Genomic DNA, 16600 nt, shown 5'->3' on the forward strand with positions numbered 1-16600 from the left:
CAAATATATCATCCCACTTGGTGTATGCTTTATATTATTATGTCCAATCGGGGCGATACTTTTGTAAACATTATTCAGTCCCCAATATTCTGGAGCTATACCATGAAACAAGTCACATCCACTTGTGAAAGAATGGTATAGTCTGTCGAGTCTCCTAGCTTTCAAGTAATACTTTCACTCCAATGAAGTGCAGAATGGCAGGGGAATGTTCTAGCCAAGCAATACAGCTGGGCAGATTGCGTGCAGGTGGAACAGTGCAATCCAGCAGTGGGTGTACATTAAACAGGCTACAATGGAATGCAAAACGTACTGCATACATACAAGATGTGACTAGACAGTATTCATGGAGATGCATGGGTTTGGGGATCTGAATGCAATCCTTCTTAAAGGGTGAAGCTCCGTGGCCTACCTGGCACACCCTAAAAGAGGGTCTGCTCGAGTGCTACTCTAGTTGTCAGTCCATCTTTTGAGTGACATGACAAACAGGTAGATTTTTCAATATTGATTCATTTTTTATTTTTTTTAGATATGTCTTTATTAGCATTTTCAACCTTTCAATTTTGCATACATACAGGTATTGTTATTACATATTACCTTACTGGGTACAAGTAAAATATCAAGATTCACGTCAGTATATTTTTAACAATACAACTTGCGCTTACAGTACTGTCATAATCCCCTTATTCAACAAGGTGTACTGGTACAGTGTTACCGCCTATTAAGGTTTCCTGTATTTGAAGTAGCATTATGTATTCTGTGGAGTAACATCTGTCTATGCATCTATTAACCATATCTTATTTATTATATTGATATTATATTTATTATAAATGACTTGGAAACAATTTAACTTAGTGTTGTCCAGTGTTGCCTCTAATTTTCTCTGCCGTGGGGGGTGGGTGACTTTGCACTGGGAGGGAAACGCTCTCATTTTCGATCCATACTCAGCATGTCCCATTTACGTTTTTGCACTGTCATATTCCGTGCTCTCATCTGTGTTCGCCCACTCACCTATATTTTTGCCACCTCTGGAGTTCCAAGCCCTCAATATTTCTGTCCATCACTCTGCTATTGAGAGTCTACGGAGTCCCACGGCTTCCTCTCGTTGTATAGCCAGTTCATCAGGTTCTGGCCCAGTTGTCTACATTCTTTACACGTAGAAATACCGGGGGGGCAGTTCGGGGCTCTCCAGGTCATAGCTATTTGTCTAGGTGCCAAAACCAGGGCTAGATCTACAAACCAGGAGCCCACCTTTTTGGCTTTTGGTCTGGGGAACAACCCTAGGAGGCATACCTCAACGGAGCATGGAAGTGTTAATGTTGCATTGATCTGAGTCAGTACTGTGTCCCAGAATTCCTGTAATTGCGTACACCCCCACGTCATATGGATAAAGCCTAAGTCTCATTGTCTACATCTGGGACACCCCTGGATCTCCTCCCATGCATTACATTCAGTCTGTGGGGTGTAAGGTAGACCACATACACATAATTAAATTGAAGGAGTTTTAATGCAGCATCCCTGGATATACATTTCGGGCTCTGTATTATTTGGGTCCATTCCTTATCTCGCAAATCCCTCCCCACCTCCCCGTTCCATCTGTCCACTGACCGTTCCAAGGGTGTCTATATCATCTCAATCAGCACTCTATAGTGCCACTTTAATAAGTGCCCAGCAGATCCCAGCGTAACTAATACTTGTAGCATTTCATGTGTCTATGGTTCCTGCTGTGCGCTTCCCCAGAGGTCTTTAAACTTTTCACTACTGAGTGGTAGGTGAGAAACTGGCCCCATGGCAGATTACATCGGGCCAGGAAGTCCTCCAGAGGGATTAGTTCTCTCACTGTCGTAACTCCAGCTTCTTTCCAACTAGACATTTGCGACCTTGAAAAATGGGTAGGCGGTGTCCCGTATGGGAGCCCAATGAGGGGTAGGTCCAGAGCATACAGTGGTATTCTCACCAGCTATACAATGCCGCTTGTAACAGCACACCTGGACACGGAATATTCACTGAGAGGTGTAGAAGAGTAGCTATCACCTTCCTCTGATTGATAATTCGATGCGTGGTATTTAGAAGGTCCAGGTTCTGCCCATCCAACCACTGGGCCAGCCTTGCAGCCTGGCTGCCAAGTAATATAGCTCGAACCCTGGGGCCCCAATCTTCCCTCCTCTGGGGTCTTCTGTAGCACAGCCATTGAAACTCTGTTTCTGCCCCATCCCCTAACAGGTCCCATAATAGTCTGTTCAGCCCGGCGAACCATGAGGGCGGGATCACCACTGGCAAGTTCACCAAGTAATACAGCAATCTGGGAAGCATGATCATTTTAGCCAGTGCAATTCGAGCCCTCATGGAAAGTTTTATCGAACGCCAGAAGGGGATAGCCGTCCTGAAGGACCGCATTACTGGATTTAAATTCCCCTCCCCCAGATCTTCCACATCATGAAATACTTAAATTCCTAGATATTTATAGGAGGGAGGGCCCAGTTCAGATCTACGGGCAGATCAGCTGGGCGTTGTGCCCCGCCCGTCAAAGGAAATATGTAGGTTTTCGTCTTATTCAATCTTAAGCCTACCAAGACTGACTACTTCTTCAGGTGGGTCAACACTTGTGCTACACCCCTGCTACCATCGCCCAGATATAATTATAGGTCATCTGCATATGATCTCTCCCCATCAGACGCATACCGTAGAATCTTCCTTTTTTTCTAAGCGATTCCGCTAAGGGTTCAATGGCTAGGGCAAACAGGAGAGGGGATAGCGGGCACCCCTGTTTGGTGCCTCTGTAGATGTTATGTGATCCTGATAACACCCTTCCACCCCCGTTTTCACCCGTGCCGTGGGGTGGGAGTACAATAGTGTGACCCATTTTATCCATTCATCTCCCAGTCCCATTTTAGTAATTGTAGCGCACAAAAAATCCCATCTGACCGAGTCAAAGGCCTTCTCCAGATCTACAGACATTACAAGAGCTTCTGGGTAGCGGCCTTTATCTGGATGGTGCATAGTATAGAAAAGTCTTCAAATGTTGGCAGAGATGGCCCTCGTCGGGATGAACTCATTCTGGTCACCATGGACAAGGTTTGTCATGTCTGGTAGGAGTCTCAACGCCAGGACTTGAATTTTAAAGTCAGTGTTCAGCATGGAGAGCGGCCAGAACTCAGACACTTTTGCTCCTAGTTGCTTTGACTTCGGAAGGGGAATCACCAAGACATCTCTAGTAGAGGCTAGTAATATACCCCTATCCAGGGACTCCGCATATAATGTTTCCTGTTTTGGAGTCAAAATTTGCCCCAGTATCGAATAGAACTCCGCCGGCCGACTATCATGTCCCAGCGTTTTCCCAGTGGCCATTTCTCGGAGGGCCTCTTGTATTTCCTGGGTCATCACTGATCCTCCCAACTCAGTCTTCAAATGAGGGTCAGGAGTCCGCAGTGGCAAGGGCATCAGGAAATCTCATATATCCTCTACAAGTTGTGGGTTTGTGGCCTCAAAGAGTTTCTTATAGTATGCACTAAACGCTTAATTTATACTTCTGGGGGGTACAGTATCTCCCCCTCTGCATTTGTAATTTGTGTAATGGGCGATCCTCTAGTGTCAGGCCGTACTAGCCGTGCGGGTAGTCTACCCATTTTTTCCCGCTCTTCATGCACTCTACTGTGGTATTTGCGTAGGTCTAAGCCCCGTAGCCATTCCAGCTCTCAATTGTATTCCCTGCTTGTGTTGTCCAACTGTCTATGTGTTTCTGAGTCCCTCAACAATTTACGCCCCAGATCATGTACAGAGGATTCCAATTGGGTGAGTTCTGTCAACAGTTGCTTTCTCAAGCGCACCGACTGTCTCAATCAGTGTCCCCTTACCACCATCTTAAATGCCTCCCATTCCACAGCCCTAGTTTCAGTCGAGCCCAGGTTGATCAGGAAATATTCAGTGACCATGGTAGATAAGGATTGTCTGAAATATTCATCGGACAGAAGGGCGGGGCCAAGCCGCTGTGTGGAAGTTACTGTTAATTCCCACAATGGGTGGAAAGAATGGGCCGTGGTCTGAGATGGTGCGCCCCAGGTATTCTGTGTGTATTACCATTGGAGCCAGTCGATTGGAATAGACAAACAGGTTGAGTCGGGTGTGGGGGTTGTATAGATGTGAGTAATAAGAGTAATCACGAGTCAATCGGTGATGTACTCTCCAGAAGTCGTTAATTTCCCACGGTGCCAGCCACTCTCTTTTCCCTATGCTAGCTTAGAAATCAATGTGCCGCGTAGTGGGGGAGGGTGGGGAGGTTGATCGGCCCGATCAATATCCGCTACACAATTAAAGTTCCCACCCAGAAAGAAATCAGTCACGATAATTTGGTCATAGTTTGGGGCATATAAACTCCCCAATGTGATTTATCTTCCCAAGAGTCTACCCTGTACTAACACAAATCTGCCCTCCGGATCTAAGTGTGTGTTGCATCTCAAATGGAATGCCAGTTCTAATCCATATTAGCGTGCCCCTGGAGAAAGCGGAATAGAAGGTTGTGTAAAGTTGTACCTGCCATCTACACTGTAGGCAGATCCCTTCCTCCTCAGTCAAGTGGGTCTCCTGCGGCATGACTATAAGCACCCCTCCTAGTGCTATAGCCGTGTATTTTATGGCACTTAGTGGGCGACTCCATTCCTCGGACATTTCAGGATAGCATTTTAATCTCTTGGCGTGAGTGTTTTATATTTGGCAAAGGCATATTTCAGGGTCCCCCTATTTTCCCTTGCACTCCTACACCCAACCTCACTAGGCATTATAGGTACGAGAAGCACTGGAAAATCACTGAACCCCTTAAACAAGTAACTCCCCATCCCAAGGGCAGCTTTGCAATGGCTTGCCGCCCAAACGTGTGAAGAGAAGCGAAAGTGACAAAGGTAGTTGAGTTCTGTCCACTCTGTGGTACAGCCAATCAAGGTGGGGGCGGTGGCACTGAGAAAAATTGTGCATCTTCTGTCCCTGCCCAGGCTTCAACTTACTACAACGGCTATCTAGTGGCAGCCAGGCAGCCCAGTAGCTTACTTCAAAATCATTTCAACAACTAAATCATATTGCATGCCTGTTGTTCCCACCACCGTTAGGTTGCCCCCACCCAGCAACCATCAGTTCACTTGCTATCCCGCTAATGTGGAAGTCTATGTTTTATCTCTTCCTCCCGCAGCTCACCACCTATCTTTACCTTCCCCACAGGACATCTTCATATTAGTTCATTTAAGGAACCTGGAGTCACCACCGGGAGCAGGATGTCACTCCGTGCTGACGCCCCTGAGTCTGAGCAATCAGTTCCGTGGTCCGAGGTTTCCACTGCTTCGCATTTCATTAAGGATGTCGACAGGACCTCTGCCACTGCTTTCAGTGCTGCTTGTTGTTCACGTGCAGTCTGGGATGAGCTAGGTTTTTGCACAGTGAGTCGTCGGGTCAATCTTCGCAGCCTCTTCCGTTTCGGTTTAGTGGCTGCCATTGTGTCTTTCCGCGGTCATGGAGACTGTGCGTCTGTCTTGTAGGTTTCCAGCCATGACCACACCTCCTTCGGGGAGTCATACAAGTGCACCTTTCCATCCAACTGTATTTGAAGTCTGGTCGGGAACTGCATGGAGTATTGTATACCTTCTGCTCGTAGTGCTTTCTTGGCCTCTAGGAATGAAGCATGTTATGGTTGTACCTTTGCCATAAAGTCAGGAAATATTGACACACTTATTGTTGTACATCACGTATGGGCCATGTGTACGGGAGTGTTGGATTATGGCATCCCAGTCTCTGTAATATAACAGTCATGTGACCACAGAGCATGGGGGTCGCCCGGGTGCGAGAGGTCATGAAGGGACCCTGTGCGCTCTATCTAGTGCAAAGAACTAAGAGAGTGATCCCATTGTTTCTGTCTTCTGGAGCCAGTCTTCCAAGAAGGCCACCATATCCGTTCCCTCTGTGCCCTCCAGGGCCCCCACCACTCTGATGTTATTACGGCGATTTTGACTTCTGCGCCCTCAGCGCATCGTTCAACGGGTACCACTCTATTGGTTAGGTCGTCCAGTCTGTGCGATGCCATTTTTTGTTCTGGTTGTATATCTTCCAGTGCTAGTTCCACTTCCTTCATTCTGTACACCAGTTTGTGGTGCTCTGCATGTAGTAGACCCAGCCCCACTGACACTGTCCCGATACCGTGTTGTAAAGTGGCTTTTGTGTCCGCTATGGTTGCCAGAATTTTATCCCAGGGTGTGTCCATGGATTGGTCATGGGCATCTGCCTCTTCCATTTCAGTAACCAAGGTGCCCAGGGAGGATTCTCCTCCATCCGGTGGACCACTCCCCTGTTTTGGTGTGGGTTTGCCCATCTTGCCCACTAACAAGCAGGTTACAGCTCGCTCTTCAGTGCCTAATTAGCTGTAGAGTTAGGCTAGCCCTTGGTGCATTGTACCATAGGAAGACTGCACTGCTTGTAGACCAGACCCCCACAGTTCCGTATCGTCCATGCCAGGGCTTTTGGTTCTGGATCGACAACCAATTATATGTGGTGAACCAACTCTCTTGGGTCATCTGTGTCATTGCTCCATGTGTGCCATACGTGTCGAGCTCTTAACCAGTGAGAGACTCTTTCCTGTTCTGGGGCGAGTGGCCGCCCCCAATATATACCGAAGGTGCACAAAGGGATTTTAATGCTTTACGTGTTTTGTGGTTACACATGTCAATAGGGCTCACCAAATGCGTAGTGCGATCTGGGGTCACCAGGTCTGACTACATGTTCTGCAAGTGTCCGTAAGATTTATTCAGCCTGTTCCTAATGGGCTATGGCCATATTTCTCCGGGGGCCCGACTCATCCCCGATGACTCTCCAGGCCTATCCCAGTTCCCTTTGTTCAACAAAGTGGGCAGTCTCGCATGCAGGGGGCATCCTTCGGTCCCGACCACCCCTTCAACATGCTTCTGCCTCCTGTGTCATCCCAGAAGGCTGCCACGATCCCGGGCGCGAAGGCCTCTGTGCTCCCATGCTAGGCGTTATTATACTATCTCACCTTGCGGTTCCTGCTCCAGGCGCTGTAGAGGCCCTACCTCTAGTCCCTTGGTATCCCCGGTCCCCTCAGCCGGGCTCTACTTACAGCTTCCTCTGTCATCCTGTATTGTCAATTATTGCCATTGCCTCTTCGTCATCACCCAAGGGCCCGGTGGCGTCATCAACAAGAGCTCCCCTCTGCTCAGCCATCACCCAAGCTGCTTGCGACGCAGGCACAGGTCCCGTTTCTCTCATAGCCACAGGTGGGATCGGGGATCACACCCAAGGAAAGGCTTATGGCTACAAATTCCGGACCGCTTATCTCGACGCAGTGATCACTGCAATTCCCCTGGTCTCAGGCTATATTTTCTCTCTGCCATGGCCTCAGGTTGTGAGGCCTCCGCGATCGAGTACTCAGCACGATGGCGCTTTTGTACCCCTCAGTCCAGCCCCGGATCCGGCTTTAGCCCCGCCTGCAGCTCTGCAGCATCTTCCTGATGACCCCTCGGGTCTCACCTATCATCCGTGGTGAATCCCTCCATGCTCCTCAGCTCTCACGGAGGTGGCTCGTCTACTCTGCGACACTGTCCCCCAGGGCACTTCTTCAGCCGGCCTCGCCTCCAGTAATATGTGGCGTAGGTCCCGGTCGGTGTTCTTGGCATGTCGCGGGCAAGGTTGGTAGTTCACCCTCCGACAAGGGTGCCAGTTCCCAGGGCTTGCGTCTCTCCTAGGGGTGTTGCAGCCACAGCGCTGCCCCTGATCCCCAGCCACGTTGAGGAGACCCAGGTGGCAGCACGCGCAGTATGTTTTCAAGCTTTCCCCGGGGTCTGCCTGATTCCGGAGCCCTCTGCTGTCTTCAGAGGGTTCAAACCAGCGGGCAGGCAGCTATGATTGTGGGTGAGGGTGGCTGCACCACTACTATCTTCAGGATTCTAGGCCTGAGCTAAGGCGGAGCTCTTCATCTAGCGACCTCTCCGGTGCATTATTGGCCACGCTGGCCCCATGTTTCAATTTTGATTCATCAACATTGCCACCATGAAAAAAATGCAAAACTCCATGAATTCCAGAGTTCTTGTAAATTATCAGAATTCAGTGATTGTTTGTTCTGGAACTAAAACAAGGTGACATGCAGGACCCTGGCTAATTCCCCTAGAGGCAAAAACATGCTCTATTTAGAGTTTAAGACAGTTACAATTAACTGAAGCCTTTGCAAATGTTAGATGCATGCCTGATTTGCAGATAGCACATTTGGCACAAGACTTCCAGCGCATAGATCAGGCTATGTAAGAATCAGAATCTTCTGGTGGTAAAAGGCAGAATCAGGGGCAACCTTCTTTGAAATATATCCCTTAACCATTTTAAGCATAGGTGCATGCTTCTCAACTAGGAAGTTAAAGTAAATTCATGGCCCAGGTTGCCTTGCTCTATGTCATCATTTTGTTAAAGGACAGAATCCATCCCTTTGGAATGGAAGTTAGTGTACAAAGTCTGAACATAATGCTCTTTGGCTGAACAAACATTCCTGCACTCATGTATGTCAGTCTCCCTCGTATCTGTCAAAGCTAGTAACATATGACATATCTCTTATTTCAAGCTGCCTGCCTTTGAGCAACACAGTAGTTTCACCTGGTAGGAGATGTAAAGATCACCATCCTATTTTGCATGCAGCATTTTTTATATGGTGAAAGTGGCTGCTACTTTCACCATTCTGAACGGCAGAATAAAATCTGCTTCTGATTGAAACACTTAAACAGTGCCAATGATAAAAAAACTCCCTTCTGCTCCTTGCTTTGTGAAGTAGTGGCTGTTGGATATGGGGGTTTCTAGTTGGCAGGTTGTTCCCCTGTCCAAGTAGGGACCCTTTTTCCTTGTCAGGATAAGGGAGTTACACTTCTGAAACAACCCCTGCTCACCCCCTTGGTAGCTCGGCACGAGCAGTCAGGCTTATTTCAGAAGCAGTGTGTGAAGCATTTGCACATAACAAACAGTAATACAGTGAAAACACTACAAAAAGACACATCACCAGTTTTAGAAAAATAGCCAATATTTATCTGTGTAAAACAAGACCAAACCATTACGTATACAACATACAGTTATTAAAAATACTCATAAAGCAAAAATAGACATTAAAAACAGTTCCATGAAGTCAATAGCTCTGTTCGGGCTATCATGACGTTGTGAACACACAGGTCCAATTCTTGCTGACCGCGGCAACGCAGGCCAGCTACGGTGTTGGGAAGACCCGCAAAACAGTAGCTTTAGAAATGCAGGGTGTCGGAAACCTTGCAATGAGCTCTGATGAGCCGGCATCGGCTGGGGTCGGTTCCGGAGGTCAGTGCAGGAGTCATTAGGGCTTTGAAGTCACACACGTTGTAGGCTGAACTCCATGTGTTTAAAGTATGGAGTGCCGGCGGGCATTGGAGCTGCCGTTTGAAGTGCAGCAGTGGGGGGTGCGGTGCCCTTAGGTCGTGGTGTCGGCAGCGGCTTGGTAACGGTCGTCCAGCAGTGTCGGTAAGACCAGGACTGCGGTGTGAAGTGGGACGATGCTCATCATGGTGCTGGCAGGTCACAATGCAGGCTGCATCATCGTCGTCTTTTAAGCGCTGTTGTCGGCTAACAAACTTGAGTCGATGGTGCTGGCTACGGTGGGCACAGACTGCGGGGTGGGAAGGTGCCCTCAAACTACGGTGCAGGAGGCGGAGGCGATGGCAGGTTGAAGCTATGTCATTGGTGAGACCAGGGCTGCAGTGCAAAGCAGGATGGTGCTCTGTGATCTCTACGACCGGTGTCCACAGGACATGGTGCAGGCAGCGGCATCAGTGATGGCGTTGCGATGTTGTTGGCATACCAGGGTGGTGGTATGAGGTTGTGCAGAGTGCAGTGACCACAGGTCATGGTGCAAGCAGCGGCTCGGTCGCTGCGTTAAACGGCGTTGTCGGTGAGACCAGGGGGGGTCTGTGGTGCCTTCAGGTCACGGAGCCAGCAGCGGCGTCGGGGATGTCATTGTGTAGCTGCTTCCTCTGTGGCAAATGAAACAGCCAGTGCCAGAAGCTGGTACCCATAGGATCTTGAAGTCTTTGCTGTTACTGAAACGTCTTGAACAGGGGGCAATCTCTACCTCAAGTCCTTGGAGACACTCAGAAATAAGTTGCAGAAAGTTCACTGCAGTCCTTTCTCTGCCCAAGACAGAAGCAGCTACTGCAGGCCAACACAGAAAAGCACACAGCAAAGTGGTATTCTCTTCTCACCACTTCTCCAACTCTCCTTCTTGGCAGGTTCCTTGAGCCAAAAGAGTTCAAAGGTTCTGGGGTCAGGGCCCCAATATGTATACCACATTTGCCTTTGATGTTGGCACAAACACAAAGTTCCACTGGCATACATGAACCAGTTCTACCTGGCTCAGGCCAGGTTCACTCCAGGAGTAGGAGACAGCTTTGTGGAAGACTGTCACAGTTCATTTGGGTGCAAGTGACTACTCCTCCCACCAGTCTAAATGCAGCCAGGTCTATTCAGCCTGGCTATGAGTCATCCAGGAAATGCAGGGCACACCTCAACCCCCCCCTTGTGTCTGTATGGTGTGAATGCACATCCGTGCTCCTATCACTCTGAACCCAGACGGTGAATACACAAATGGCAGAGGCACACATGATAGTTAAGCAAGAAAATGCCCCCTTTCTAAATTTGGCATTTTCAAACACATAACACAAAAATCATCTTCACTACAGGATGTCTTTTTAAATTTTGAATTCAGGCATACTAAACCCCATTTCTCCATCTTATCCCAATGGAGAGTTATGCTTGTAAAATGTTACAAGGCAAGTCCCATGTTAAGCCTATGGGACAGACAGCCCTTCACTGGTGAAAAACAAAATACACAGTATTTCACTATCAAGACATGTCACACACACACCAGTACATGTCCTGCCTTTCACATACACTGCACCCTGCCCACGGGGGTACCTTGGGCCTACCTTAGGAGTGCCTTACATGTAAGAAAATGGAAGGTTTTGGCTTGGCAAGTGGGTGCTTTTGCCAGGTCGGCATAGCAGTAAAAACTACGCACAGACAATGTAGTAGCAGGTCTGAGACACCTTTGAAGAGCTACTTCTGTGGGTGGCACAATCAGTGCTGCAGTCCCACTAGAAGCATTTGTTTTACTTGCCCAGGGCACACCTGTGCACGTTAGTAGGGACTTACTAGTAAATAAAATATGTCAATCATGGATATACCAATCAGTAACCCAATTTACAGGGAGTACTTGCACTTCAGTACTGATCAGCAGTATTAAAGTGTGTGGAAACAGTAAACCAGCAAAAACAATATCCAGGGTACCACAAAAACCAGGAGGTCAGAGCGAAAAGACAGGAGAAACATGGCAAAAGTTGCCAGGTCTATTAGGGGCCATTTTCTTTTCCTCCTGTAGTGACAGAAATGAGGAACAGTGGTACTGATTGTGAAGAAACAGAGATTTAATATACTATCAACTTTCTTTGGGAGAACCAAGAATGTGTTTTGTTTTCAAATGGTCTATTCATCTCCGCAATGTCTACTCCTAAGGGGTCTGATTGTAAGGTGAACTTTCAGAGGACATAAGAAAGATCTTTTCTCATAAGTGAGAAAATTGAAAGTTTCTTCAAAAACATAACTAATGTAGTTTTGCTCATCATCATGTGAAAATATACAATGCTTCCCGATTGTAATCATTGCAAACCTCCTCATGAAGGCTGAATGTACAAATGGTTTAAAAGAGCAGATGGCCTCTTGGGGAGCTTTCACCCTTAGGCTGTGTTGTTGGATTGAGTCCAGTGTCAATATGTGAGTGAGTGCCTTTCTTAGCAGTAGCTTATTCTTGAAAGTTCCAAAAAGAGAGCAGTAGATGGAGTTGTCAGTCAGTGGGTATCACTCACGACCTGATTCAGGAAGCGCCTCCAAACTCGGGGGAGCCTCCGCACTTGGGCAGAATCTCCGTAATAAGAATTCTCATTGCGGAGATTCCATTCCGAGTACGGAGATCCCCCACAACTGCAGAGGACCACCAAGAGTGCAGAGGCCCTTTGTGAATCAGGCACTCATTCTCCTCTTTCGTTTTTTCTGGCTTACTAGAGCAGTTGCTGACTGGGTGTTCCCAAAAGTGAGATAAACTGAAGTTTGGTGTAGAGTAGGTCTGCTGCCCACAGAGGTGCTCCCGCAACTGGGTTCAAGAGTTGTCCAAAATACAAGAATATCCTTTCCTTGGGATTTGAAGATTTTGAACAATCCATCCTCTTCTCAAAATGTCTCACTTTCAAATCACATTTCATCAGTGGAACCACACATGATGTCTAGGTGACATTTCTCCTCATGAACAGCATTCAAGGTCAACAGTCCATGTTATTCCTTTATTTTATATTGAGTTTTTCTGTAAGTGTTGTTAACTCTGGGTGACCTTCAGTAATCTACAAAAAAGCAATTTTAACAACCAAAGAGGAGGAGCAGAGCCTACAATTATGAATATGAAACTGAATCAAAGAATAGAAGCTTGGAAAATCAACAGAGAGTACTGTTTATTGGTAGGTTGTTAAACATGGTTTATTGACAATCTTTATTGAGGGTGTAAGACTAGAGCGACATGTGAGTTTTTAAGAAAAGTTTTCGTGCCAGGCATTCTTTGAACAGCAGCTGGAAAGTGTAGATATATGTTTTTATTGTTTTGCAATTCAAAATGAATGGTGAAACTAAGGGAGTCTTTGATATGAGTCTGGAGTGTGTCCTCTTAGAAGGGAGAGTTTGGGTTTTTGTATGAAGGATTTGGCTGTTTGGCACACCTGAATATGTTGCTGGAGGGAATGGAAGTGACCCGAGCTTTATTTGAATCTAGTGAAAATGTTCCAAAGGCTCTGAAATTTATTTGAATTTTTTGAGGTTGAAAAAGAGACCGGCTGAGGAACAACCAATATTTGCCAGGGTAGCAAACCGAGTAGTGGGGAATACCAATTAGAAAACCATTAGAGGTCAGATCAATAGAGGACTCAATTCTGGCCACATTTAGTTTCAATTTATAGGTCTTGCATTATCCTAAGGGAAAGAGTGAGGCCAAGATTCTCTTGCACTGATTCTCAATGGCCAACACACTCCCAAATGTCATCTTATATTGTCCCTCCTGATCTTTTTCATATCAGAAGGCTCTCCCATAGCTCAGGTCCTTAAAAGGACGTCTTGGAATTGGATTATGAGGAAAAGAAGGTTTGAAGTCAGGTCACTGAAGGAAGTGTATATCACTGGAAGGTGGCCTGTAACTAAACTGGCTTATTCAAAAATTGTGACACTCTAATTTACAATGAAAGTAAAATGACCCCAAGATGCGATACTTTGAGATTCAGCTACAAAGAGCTTGAGAAAATGTTTTGAAACACATGGGACTCTGAAAAGGGCAATGAGCATAGAAGCACCCTTCCTCCTCCCAACACCTTCTTAATGGAAGCGGTAGTTCAGTCCCAATGAGCAGGTCCTTCGTGACAGCTTGCCCTTGCTCCTTCACTGCCTCACTGGTTACTGAACTGTACTGCCCTTCTTCATTTCTGTTGTTTCTCTTCCCACTTGCTTTCCCACTGCTTTTTCCCACTGCTTTTTCCCACCGCTTTTCCCCCCAGATTTTTCCCGCTACATGTCTCTCCCACTTCCCGCCCTGGCAGGCCACGCCCACTGCCTCCAAGCACACCTCCCGGCCCTACTTAATGGAGGCTGCTGCGCGGTTGGCCACCATGCCAACCATAATTGCTTCGGAAGAACTCCACTGCCTCCTGCTCATTGCATGATCACTCTGCAAGCACGCCACCGAGATCTAGCACACCATCCCCTCCCTCACCCCCAGCATCATCTTTCTCACCAAGACCTTGCTCAACCCCACATCCGCTCCCGACATTGCCTCAGCAATTCCAATTGGCTGCAAGATAGCACACCAGGACCACATCAACAAACACGGAGGTGGACTCATCATCATCCACAAAGAAACCCTCTACTGCACCACCACCACAGACTATCTACCTCGATCATGGAACAACTCAGTTTCCAACTACAAATCAATGGCAAAACACCATCAGAGGCACCCTCACATACAGACCTCCAGGACCACACCACAGTTTCTGCAACACATCTCTGAATTCATTACCATGCTCTCTATTGACTCCAAACACTACATCTTCCTTGGAGACCTACATTTTCACCTAGATGACCTCGACAACGCCAGCACTGCAACCTTCCTCCAAAGCATGAACAACATCAACTCACCCAACTAGTTACTGACCCCACACACTACGCAGCACTCCATCTTCACGGGCAGTGACAGAGACAAGTACTGCAATGTCACCAAGCTCACCTGGAAATACTATAACCTCATCCACTTCACTATCAAAGGATTCCCTGGCACTGCCACCAAGCCTCCCAGCACTTCACACTGCAGCTGGAACAAAGTATCAGAGAATGAGTGGATCGACGCCCTCAAAACCTCCCACCCTGACACCACATTCAACCTAGAATAGGCTGTCAAAAACTTCTCTGCTTGGATCACCAATTGTGCCAACAGAGTCGCCCCCATCAAGCCCACCAAACTCATGAGACCCACAATACAGGCCAGTTGGTACACCACAGAACTGAAAACTGCGAAACACTACTGCAAGCGACTAGAAAGGAAATGGCACACCAGCCTGGAACCCACAGACCGAGCCACCTTCAAGTCGTCCCTCAAACAATACCGCCAACTACTGAAAGAGACAAAGAGGAGTGCTGTGGTGACTGCCTCAAAGCCAGCTGTAACCACAGCAAAGAACTCTTCTCTTCAACATTGTCAGAGAATTCTCCAACCCCTTAGACACTGAAAACATCTTCACCCCTTTTCAGGAAATCTGTGACACTCTGGCAGACTTCTTTCACAACAAGATCTCCTCCATCTACAAAAACGTCAAACTCCGCTGGCACCCTCAGCCTCCATGCTACTACGAATGCAAAACCCGATGCTATCTCCGACGACCTGGGACCAGCTCACCATACAAAACACAACAGCAATCATGAACTCCATCTGCTGAGGAGCAACCATGGAACCTTATCCCCACCACATTTTGAACCTTGGCAGCAAAATGATCAGCAGCTAGCTCACCGCCATCTTCAACTAATCCATAACCATGGCCACCTTCCCCAAAGTATGGAAACACTCAGAAGTCAAATGCCTTCTCAAGAAACCTTCAGCCGGCCCCAAAGAAACTCAAAAACTACCACCCCATATCTCTGTTCCCCTTTCTCAACAAAGTCCTAGAAAAGGCGATCAACCATCAACTCACAGAACACCTGAAGATTAACAATCTTCTGGACCCCTCCCAATCCGGATTCTGCACCAACAACAGCACCGAAACCGCCATGATCGCTGACACTGACGACGTCAGAACCCTCCTTGAACGGAGAGAAACAGCGTCCCTGATCCTCCTCGATCTCTCAGCAGCATTCAACACCCTATCCCACTACAACCTTAAAAAGAGGCATCACATCAGAATCCAAGGAGTCGCCCTCAAATTGAAAATCATCATTACTCACCGGAAGAACCCAGAGAATCCGTTTACCACCTTTCACCTCAGAACCTAAGAACATAATCTGCGGTGTCCCTCAAGGTTTGTCCCTCAGCCCTACACTCTTCAACATCTACATAACCCCCTTGGCAATATCGGCAGAACATCATATCCTGCACAAACAACAGCCAGCTCATCCTCTCCCTTTCAGAAGATCTCTCCATCACGAAGGCCAACTTCCACAGATGCATTACGGGGATTGCGACTGGATTAATCAAAATTGCATAAAGCTCAACACAGGCAAAACGGAGAGCTGATCTTTGGGAACAACACCTCCCAGTGGAATGACTCCTGGTGGCCTTCTGAACTAGGACCAGCACCCACTCCGACAGACCATGCTCGCAACCTTGGCATCATCCAAAACAGCAAGCTCACGTTGAAAACCAGATCAACGCCTGCTTCCTCTCCCTTCTCATGCTCCATAAGATCTTCAAATGGCTCCCTGTCAACACCAGACAAACCATCACTCAAGCCCTAATCTCCAGCCAGCTGGACTGCGGCAATGCACTCTACATAAGGACCACCATGCACCTCCTGAAGAGACTATGAACCAAACAGAATTCAGCTGCCAGACTCATCCTGGACCTCCCCAAACAGACAAACACCACCCCCCACCTCAAGAAGCTCCACTGGCTCCCCATTCAGAAGAGATGTCAATTTAAGATGCTGATCCACACCTACAAGGCGCTTCACAATCAAGGACCAGCATACATCAACCACTGCTTGAACTTCCACCAACCCTCCAAACACCTGTGCTCTGCTTTCCTCTCCCTCGCACACACCCACCGCATCAACCGAAGCAACAGTGGAGGACGCTCCTTCACCTTCCTCGCTGCAAAATACTGGAACAACCTCCCCCTAACCCTCTGGACCTCATCCTCTCTTCTGAAATTCAGGAAAGGACTCAATACCTGGCTGTTCAACTGGACCCCTAAGTAGCTATTCTCTCAGCGCCTGGATACCCTCATGGGTGATTAGCCGTGCTCTATAAATCCTGTTTGATT

At 47.6% G+C, this 16600-nt stretch overlaps 1 protein-coding gene across 2 annotated transcripts in view; it reads right to left on the reverse strand.

Annotated features, from left to right (window-relative positions):
* The window catches only part of ADAM22 (ADAM metallopeptidase domain 22), a 1243161-nt gene that overhangs the window by 472727 nt on the left and 753834 nt on the right, over positions 1-16600 (reverse strand). The gene's annotated exons all lie outside the window — the stretch shown is intronic.

Source organism: Lissotriton helveticus, chromosome 10 (genome assembly GCF_964261635.1).
Source record: "Lissotriton helveticus chromosome 10, aLisHel1.1, whole genome shotgun sequence".
NCBI lineage: Eukaryota > Metazoa > Chordata > Amphibia > Caudata > Salamandridae > Lissotriton > Lissotriton helveticus.